We start from the raw sequence: 8841 nt of genomic DNA, 5'->3' as shown, positions 1-8841 counted from the left end.
CTCTGGCTAATTCTACTGCTTTTTTGTAATGTACAATCATCACATCAGCATCTCCTGAAGCATGGTATACTTTACAATTTCTTTCCAAGAAGCAGCTAATCATATTAATGAACTGCTACTTGTTGGTGCTGTTCAATAAAAAAGTACCCTTCTTCATGTTCAGCTTCGTATCTTTGGTGAATGACACAGCCACTCCGGAGTACCCTTTGGCCCTCCTCAGATGTATCATATCTTTTGTTGACGATCTCTCACATGTCATTCACCAAAGATACGAAGCTGAACATGAAGAAGGGTACTTTTTTGAACAGCACCAACAAGTAGCAGTTCATTAATATGCTTAGCTGCTTCTTGGAAAGAAATTGTAAAGTGTACCATGCTTCAGGAGATGCTGATGTGATGATTGTCAAAAAGCAGTAGAATTAGCCAGAGTAGCAGACACTGTGCTAGTTGGCGATGACACCGATCTTCTTGTATTGTTGTGCTATCATGCCTGCTTGGAATCACACAACATATTTTTCAAACCAGAGCCACTATGAAACCTAGGGTGTGGAACATAACTGCTGTCAAAGAGAAACTTGGCTTTGAAATATGCTACAATGTTCTCTTCCTGCATGCAATACTTGGATGTGGCACAACACCACAGCTATATGACATTGGGAAAGGTAAAGTCCAGTAAATACTTTTAAATGCAGACCAAAGTGTTCAGTGCAGTGGCATCTACACCAAATGACATCGTGGCTGCAGGAGAGCAAGCACTAGTGGATTTATATACAGTGGAAGTCCAAAGGAAGGATTAACTCTCTCCAATACAAGCGTTTTTGTGAATAGGTAGCTAAAAACACTACAGTTGTTCTTCCACAAACTTTGCCACCTACTTCAGCTGCTGCTAAATATCACAGTTTCCGTGTATAATTCCAAACACAAGAGTGGAAAGGTGATGCCAGTGAAATGCAGCTAACTGCATGGGGGTAGAAAGACTATGATGGAAAACTGATGCCTGTGCTAACTGATCTATCACCTGCTCCAGATAAGCTGTCGAAAATGATTAGATGTAACTGTCACACTGACTGCAGCAGCATGAGATGCACTTGCAAGAAATACAAGGTGAAATGCTCTTCTGTTTGTGGCAACTGCAAGGGAACAGGCTGCACCAACTCAGGCACCTCAATCCATGAAGAAGATGATACAGATACCAACACTGAATGAAAGCGAAACTTACCATTTATATACACAAGGGGATAGATTTTCCCCTACCACGGCCATGGTTAACGCATGTCATTGTGTATGTACCTAACTTAACTTGTACAATGTCAGGTTTCGAGTTGTAAAGAATTAAATCCATCTTCATGACATTGGAGAATGAAAACAACCGAATTGTATATAAAGCTATGCTATTTCTCGGTTTCCATGGTAACACATGCACCTTCTAGTCTTCATTATGACCCTCTGTTATGAAAATAGTCCCTTGCCATGGGAAAACTATCATTAGACAAGCAATAAATAGCTTAAACCAAAATTTAATTAAGTGCGTGGGCGGGACTAAATAATATTAGTTTTGTCCAGTAAAATGATGATAACTTTAGAACAGATTAAGCTATGGATACCAAACAAGTGTCATCTTGTTCCTTATAGTGAGAGCAATCATTTGATACCAAATATAAATAGTTTGGATAATGTACAGCTGAAATAGAAGCACAAATCCTAATTTTTTGCTAAAAATGGCAAAAAAGGTCATGCAAAAGGTCACAAGGCGCCATAACTTCTGCGTACTTTGGTTGACAGACACGAAGTTTGGTTTAACAGATTCCTTGTGTGTAATTTCTTTGTGTAGTAACAAAGAGGAAGCTAAAAAGGAGCCTTGTTCCGCGAAATTTACGTGTTCAGAATGTCCGTAAAAACACGTGTTTTTAAACATATTTCTGCAAACTAACCTGTTTAACAATTTATACGGTCGGAGTCTTATTAAGCATCCTTCGCTGCGTAGAATGATACCAAATTTAGCAAATTTGGTTGAGGATAACAACTTGTAAATTGGGATTTTCCCGCCGAGATTGTTAAATTTTCCAATACTCGGGTTAATGTATGGAGCGTGTATTATGTCATCATCAGCAGTAAATAACTGTCGCTATGGCGACATTTTCCCATTTATACGGTCGGAATTGGATAGAGAAATTCAAGGGCTTTCTTTTATTGTATGGTGTGCTGTAGAGATTTTGTGAGTTAAAGGTTGTAAATTGGTGTTTTTGTGTGTAGTGTAAAATACATGTATTTGTATTGGACAAGGAATGATGAGATTTTATGATCAGCCTGTTTTACCAAGTTGGGGTATCAAAAAAGATATTGAACAGATATTAGATTTATTTAATGCATAATTCTTAATTTTTAATGGTTTAACCTTCGAGAGAATATCTATGGTTTAACCCAGTGTTTGAAAACTTTTAATGTTGACCACATGAAAATGCTTGATTTGACAAATCCCATACATATGTTTTGATATGCCACGTTGTCAGGAACAAGGAAGAGAGTAGTATAACAGATATTTAAGTAGTGCAGGTTAGTTTGATCTGTGCTGGGAGAGTTATGGCTGATAATTGGCAAAAAATGTGTGGGCACAAGGATTTTGACACTTCTGAAAAGTGCGATAGCAGAGTCCCACAACGTTTACGTCGACAAATTGACATACAATGGTTCATTATTGTTCATTCTTTCTTACTGAAGTGTTGTTTAGTGACAATGGCTTTCTCGAGTTGAGCCCAAAACAAGGGGGTGACACACAGGCAGTCACTGTAGGTAGATCTACGGTCTAAGTCAAAGGTCAAGGCCACCAAAATCATGCCAATTCAACGGTCAAGGGTAAAAGCTTCCAACCCACAATTGAAAAGTGCTGAAATATCATTGCTAAGTCACCGGTCAAAGGTCGAAAAAGGCTCTTAGTCACAGGTCAAAGCAAAATTTCGGCCGGCCAAGACTTTGACCGTGGTCGCAGATCTACCTACAGCGAGTACCTACGTGACACCCCTTGCAAAACAGCCGTTTTATCCTTTTAACGTGGGTAAAACTAACCTGATGCCCAAGTGATGTTTTTCATCGTGTTTCCATATCCAACAATTAAGCGACTTTTAATAAAAAAAATTTTATTGACAAGATACACGCGTCTACACTGGAAGCAGGTTTTCAAGACTCTGTTATGGAGCGCCAGATAACTTTTTAACCTTTTCCAGGTTCTAGCAGGAATGGCCAGCATGACATCTACTTTCACGTAAAATGTAACAGCTTAATACGGCCTTCTCCATGGTACAAAGTAGGGGGTTTAACATTACACATAGAACCATTGGCAATGAAAATATTGGCTCACCCCAACAATCCAGGCGCGAACTTTTTAACGATTCCAGGTTATACCAGGCTAGATCTATCCTTTCTTCAATACTTCAGCTAGCTATACCGTTCGTGACGAACGTTTTACACGGTACAAATAATTTTATAAAAATCACCATCTCAATCCAATAGTCGCATACCCTGGCTGAGCACTGATTATTAATGACGCGCGCGCTATATTGCGTGGGCGAGTTGCAATGGAGAAGTATTCCGTTCTTGAATGTTTAATTCATCAACTTTTCAATGGTCAATAGTCCTTGTACAACATGCTAATAACTTTTTTTGATCACGTGATACATCTTTGTATTTTGTACATGTAATCAAATAAATATTTTTAAAAAATGGTCATTATAAAAATTTCAAGTTAGTTGTTTGCAGTTCTCCAACATATAAACCTGTGGAAAAGACAGTCACATTTAAATTGGTGAATTTAAAAAATCTTTATCACGCACACACTACACACACACACACACTACACACACAAACAAACACACACACTACACACACACTACACACACACACACACTACACACACACACACTACACACACACACTACACACACTACACACACACACACACACTACACACACACTACACACACACTACACACACTACGCACACACACTACGCACACACACACACTACACACACACACACACACACACACACACACACACACACACACACTTCAATACATATTCACATAAAAATAAAACACTACAAGGCATGGTAATGGTTGTTTACATTGGTTAATTTTGTGGTGCGCCACATATAGCAACAAGGGAAATGTGTATCTGTGATAAAGAATTTAATTTAGATTGAAATATCATAATTAGTTGGTCACACTATCTTTGTCAAGTAGAGATGAACTGGCTTTTGGTAAAAAGCAGGGGGTAGCCAATGCCTTGGGACTCTTGTATGCTATGTGAGAAATCCAATCAGAAATACACAAATATATTAGAAACCAAATCTTAAATCCAAAATCATGTAAAAATAATGGAGAAAGTAGACAATGATCGATCATGAATAACTAGAACAAGATGTAGATCAACAACTGTACAGGTAGTTACTAGTTAGCAATCTCACTAAATGCTTTTAAAAATACATAAAGATTGGGAGTCTCGTACACACCATTTGGGTGCTTGCGTGGGCATTGGCAATCCCTCTGGTACACCATTTCTGTGTTTTGCGTTGGAGTTGGCTACCCCTCGGGAAAAATAAAATAATGAAAGACTACACAGAAGCTGATCTGTACAGAAGATGAGCTGTACAGAAGATGAGCCCTGCACAGCTACGAGGGCTTCTTTTTACAAAGCATACACTCACCTTATTTGCACATTGCCCAATCGTCATCATGGACGCTTCCACCTCCCACCGTGCACTAAAGTAATAGAAACAAACATCATTAAATAATATAAGCATTAATATTATTATAGCCTAACACAGCAGCACAATATTACAGCATGATAAACAAACCAAAGTATTTATACAGAAAACTATGTCATAGACATTTAATCGTCTTTGAGCAAGGCCATTTTAACGAAGGCGCAAATTGAGCGTGGGCGGACAATTCATTACATTCTTTTCGCCGTTTATACCTATCACTGGTAAACTAATGCATATACAATATCAAAGAACGTATATATTTAAACAGTTGTATGATACTTATAGACTGTTTTTTCACTGTCAACCACTTCTTGTGTGTGTGTGTGGGCGGCCCACCACCCCTCCCTCAATTGGTATGGTATTGTAATTAATTCATCCACTATCCATTTTATTCAACAAGTCACATTTATGAGTGGTACTACAAACAGATTGGAAGTGTGCCATTGTAACACAGATTCATAAGAAAGGTGCACGGAATCTTGCAATGCAACTGAATATCTTTGTAGCAGAGGTCAGGGGAGGTAGTTTTTCATTACTAGTAGTATCTTCTGGTCAGGCTGTGAGACTAGTATCAGTATCTTAATATACAGTAACAATTTATATTAGTAGTTTTGTGGTATCATCGGACAAGTCAGCTCCACCTACACACAGAAGAGAAAAACTTAATACCATAAAAACTGTATAGACATATGTGGCATAGTGTATGTGTGTGCATGTACAGCATGGATGCATACAATGTGTGTAGATAGTGCAAGCAAAGCCTACGGCAGCTGTGCAAAACACAGCTATTGCCACCAGCACTGGGATGCCTGTGCACCACTTGGGCACTTGAACCTTGTGCAGGAAATCCTCCTGGGGCAGGGCTAGTAACTCACAGGAGACTGTCCATGTCTCACGGAGAGAGGTCGCACAACTTAAAGTTCCACAACGACCCCAACTCTAAGTGAGACAAGGATATTTGGGCATTTGCTTCCCCAGTTTACACCAGGTACCCATTGATGTTACAGCTGGGTGGCTGCTTCCCTGGTTGCACTGGGTCCCCATTTAATGGTTGGGTGGACTGCATGGTGTTTACACCACACACATACACTATACTGTACAAGGATTTGCCTGCACTAGGAGTACAATGGAATCTTAATAAAGGTACAGTATCTTAGTTCATGAACTGGACAGATAGACACTATTGGTGATTGATTCTAAGGTGTCTCCATAAGCGATGCCACGATATATCTTATATCATGATCATTGTGATAGAAACATTTCATGATCAAGCATACACTTTAACACAATACACATCTGCATTGAATAATCATTTCCATATTGTACTATACATGCTACGTACAGGAGCTTTAAGTGCCAAAGGCACTGAGGCTACACATATTCATTCAACTGAGACATATCCTGGCATCAGCTTTTAAATTGTTGGCTTGTTCATTACATGTGTGTACAGGCTTCCTTATGAAAGCTCAGGCTGACCACTTTGTATGTGTTGGTTTGCGTGTCTGTTGGATATTTATGGCTGGTGATTCCCACTATGCAAAGCAGTGGATCTTACCAGAGGCAAGGCATATCCATGAATTCATGACCGTGGGTCTTTATGTATATGACACTACTCATATCATGACACAGCTCACACACTTCTAAATTATAAATTTTAATCCAACAGGATTCACCATGCGGCAAAGGAGCTAAGCAATGGTATAATAAGTAAGGGAGCATTATGGCCCCATATTATAAACTCTTGATGTAATCAAGAACCTTTGGACAATACACTGAAACCTCTCTAATCCAACAGCTCTGTAATCACTATAATCTGACATAGTTTTGTATACCAAACAGACTTTGTCTATGTAATACTACCTCAATAATCTGACATCCTTGCACAAATTTCGTATCCCAATGAGCATCAGATTATAGAGGTTTCACTGTACAGTGTAATGTGGACTAGTGATGCCACAATATGAAAATTTTAATATCACGATAATCACGATATCATGGGACTTATATCACGATAGTCATGATACATTAAATGAATTGAATATGTTAATGTTTTAATTGTGGATTTAATTGAATTGAATTGAATATGTTAATGTTTTAATTGTGTTTTAATATGTTAATGTTTTGCATTGTGGGTTTGAATATGTTAACTCAAACCCACAATGCAAAACTTTAAGCAGCTCTATTCAAACTCACAATGCAAACATCAAAGGCTGTTGTGGTTAGGGCTATATCATGATATCGCCCTAACCACAGGGCAATATGTAAAATATAACCCTGTGGTTTCCTTTGATTTGAGGTGTCAAAGTGGTATATATGCACATACCCACTATTCCCACATGCACCAGTTTACCTGCCTCAGTCATACCATCAGAGACAGTTTCTAGTAGATACTGACGTTGCACAATACTCATTTAGCAAATACATAAATAATAGTATATATTATACGTATACAAGTTTCACATTACATTACAGTGGCGGATCCAGGGGGGGCACGCCCCCCCCCCCCCATCCCTTTCAAAAAAATTGCATACAAGATCGAGATACTCTAATAGAGCAGTTACTCTAATAAAGTAGTCACAGTGTTCATGAGGCAGTGTAGCTTAACTATGAAGCTATGAATAAGGATCTGAATAAGGATCTTTATATACTTTATAGTATATACATTTAGTAAAGGACAGCCATTATTGCTGTGATGGTTTTTTTTTTTTTTTTTTGCTCTTCAACTTTTCAGTAAAGTGCACCCCCCTTTCCAAACTCTGTATCAGCCCCTGCATTATCTGTGTTCTAATTGTGTAATATTTGGTATGTATACAATTATGTATGAACTAGCTAGTCTGTTAGCAATTTGAAGTTCTCCAATATGTAGTTATAGCATGAACATATAGTTAGATGTTAATATGCCATCTTTCAAAATATTGCTATGTACATAGTTTGACATAGGTCTCACTAGGGATAATTCCCATATGCATCACCAGATACTTCTACCACACTGGCTACTACACCAAGATGACAATTGAGGCCTCAAATGCTAAAAATCTATTGTGGTTTCAGTTCTATTATGTTAAACATTAACATTACAATACCACCAAAGCCATGGGACCTGACAGAATACCACCAATTGTTTTACAAAGGTGTGCCGTAGCTCTTTATCAACCTCTCTGCTATTTAACTCTTCAGTTTTCATACTTGCCTAGAGACTGGAAAGTCCATAAGATTGTTCCAATTTTTAAATCAGGTGATCCAACCTCAGTGAAAAATTATCGTCCAATTTCTCTACTCAGTAATACATCTAAAGTTCTAGAATGTATCATCTATAACAAATGGTTGATCACGTTTCGACCTTCATCAACCCTGCTCAGTTTGGATTTATGTGCAATCGGTTTACCACTCAACAGCTACTTCTATTTTTACACAATGCACTTTCTTCTCATGACCAATTTGATGCCATCTACTTAGATATCAGTAAGGCATTTGATTCAGTTTCCCATTCTTATCTTTTGTCCAAACTTCATAACTTTAACATTTTAGGTAGCTTGTGGCTTTGGCTTCAAGCCTACCTTAGTACCAGATTCCAGTTTGTTTCTATTAATAACTGTTATTCCAATCTTTTATCCTGTAGAGAAATCAGCTACAAACAAATCACCTTGTAGAGAGTTCACTTACAAACAAATCTATACCTGTAGAGATATCAGTTACAAACAAATCACCCCCTGTAGAGAGATCAGATCACCCTGTAGAGAGTAGAAAGTTCAGGTATAAAAAATCATCCTGTAGATAGTTTTGATACAAACAAATCACCCTGTAGAGAGTTCAGCAAAATAAAAGTCACCCTGCAGAGAGATCAGGTCACCCTTAGAGAGATCAGCTAGAAGAAGTCACCTTATAGAGAGTTCGGCTACAAAGAACCCACTCTGTAGAGAGTTCAGCTAGAAACAAGTTAGTAACCCTATAGCAAGATCAGCTAGAAACAAATCATCCAGTAGAGAATTCAGCTACAAACAAATCACCCTGTAGAGATTTCAGCTACAAACAGATCATCCTGTAAATAGTTCAGCTATAGATACAAGTCACCCTGTAGT

At 38.2% G+C, this 8841-nt stretch overlaps 1 long non-coding RNA gene across 9 annotated transcripts in view; it reads right to left on the bottom strand.

Annotated features, from left to right (window-relative positions):
• The window catches only part of LOC136249154 (uncharacterized), a 13564-nt gene extending 8627 nt beyond the window's left edge, over positions 1–4937 (bottom strand). For 8 of the 9 annotated variants that reach the window (XR_010698096.1, XR_010698090.1, XR_010698098.1 and 5 more), the window contains exons 1-2: positions 4703–4929; positions 3356–3770 (exon numbers count right to left, since the gene is read on the bottom strand). This is a non-coding gene — a long non-coding RNA (uncharacterized lncRNA). Of the gene's footprint in view, positions 1–3355; positions 3771–4702 lie in introns of all 9 variants that reach the window. The other variant, XR_010698092.1, reaches the window with a different exon arrangement.
• Between the last annotated feature and the right edge of the window lie 3904 nt (positions 4938–8841).

Source organism: Dysidea avara, chromosome 3 (assembly GCF_963678975.1).
Source record: "Dysidea avara chromosome 3, odDysAvar1.4, whole genome shotgun sequence".
Lineage (NCBI taxonomy): Eukaryota > Metazoa > Porifera > Demospongiae > Dictyoceratida > Dysideidae > Dysidea > Dysidea avara.
The sequence above is the reverse complement of the archived record's forward strand: the minus strand, read 5'-3'. Positions and strand labels throughout refer to the sequence as shown.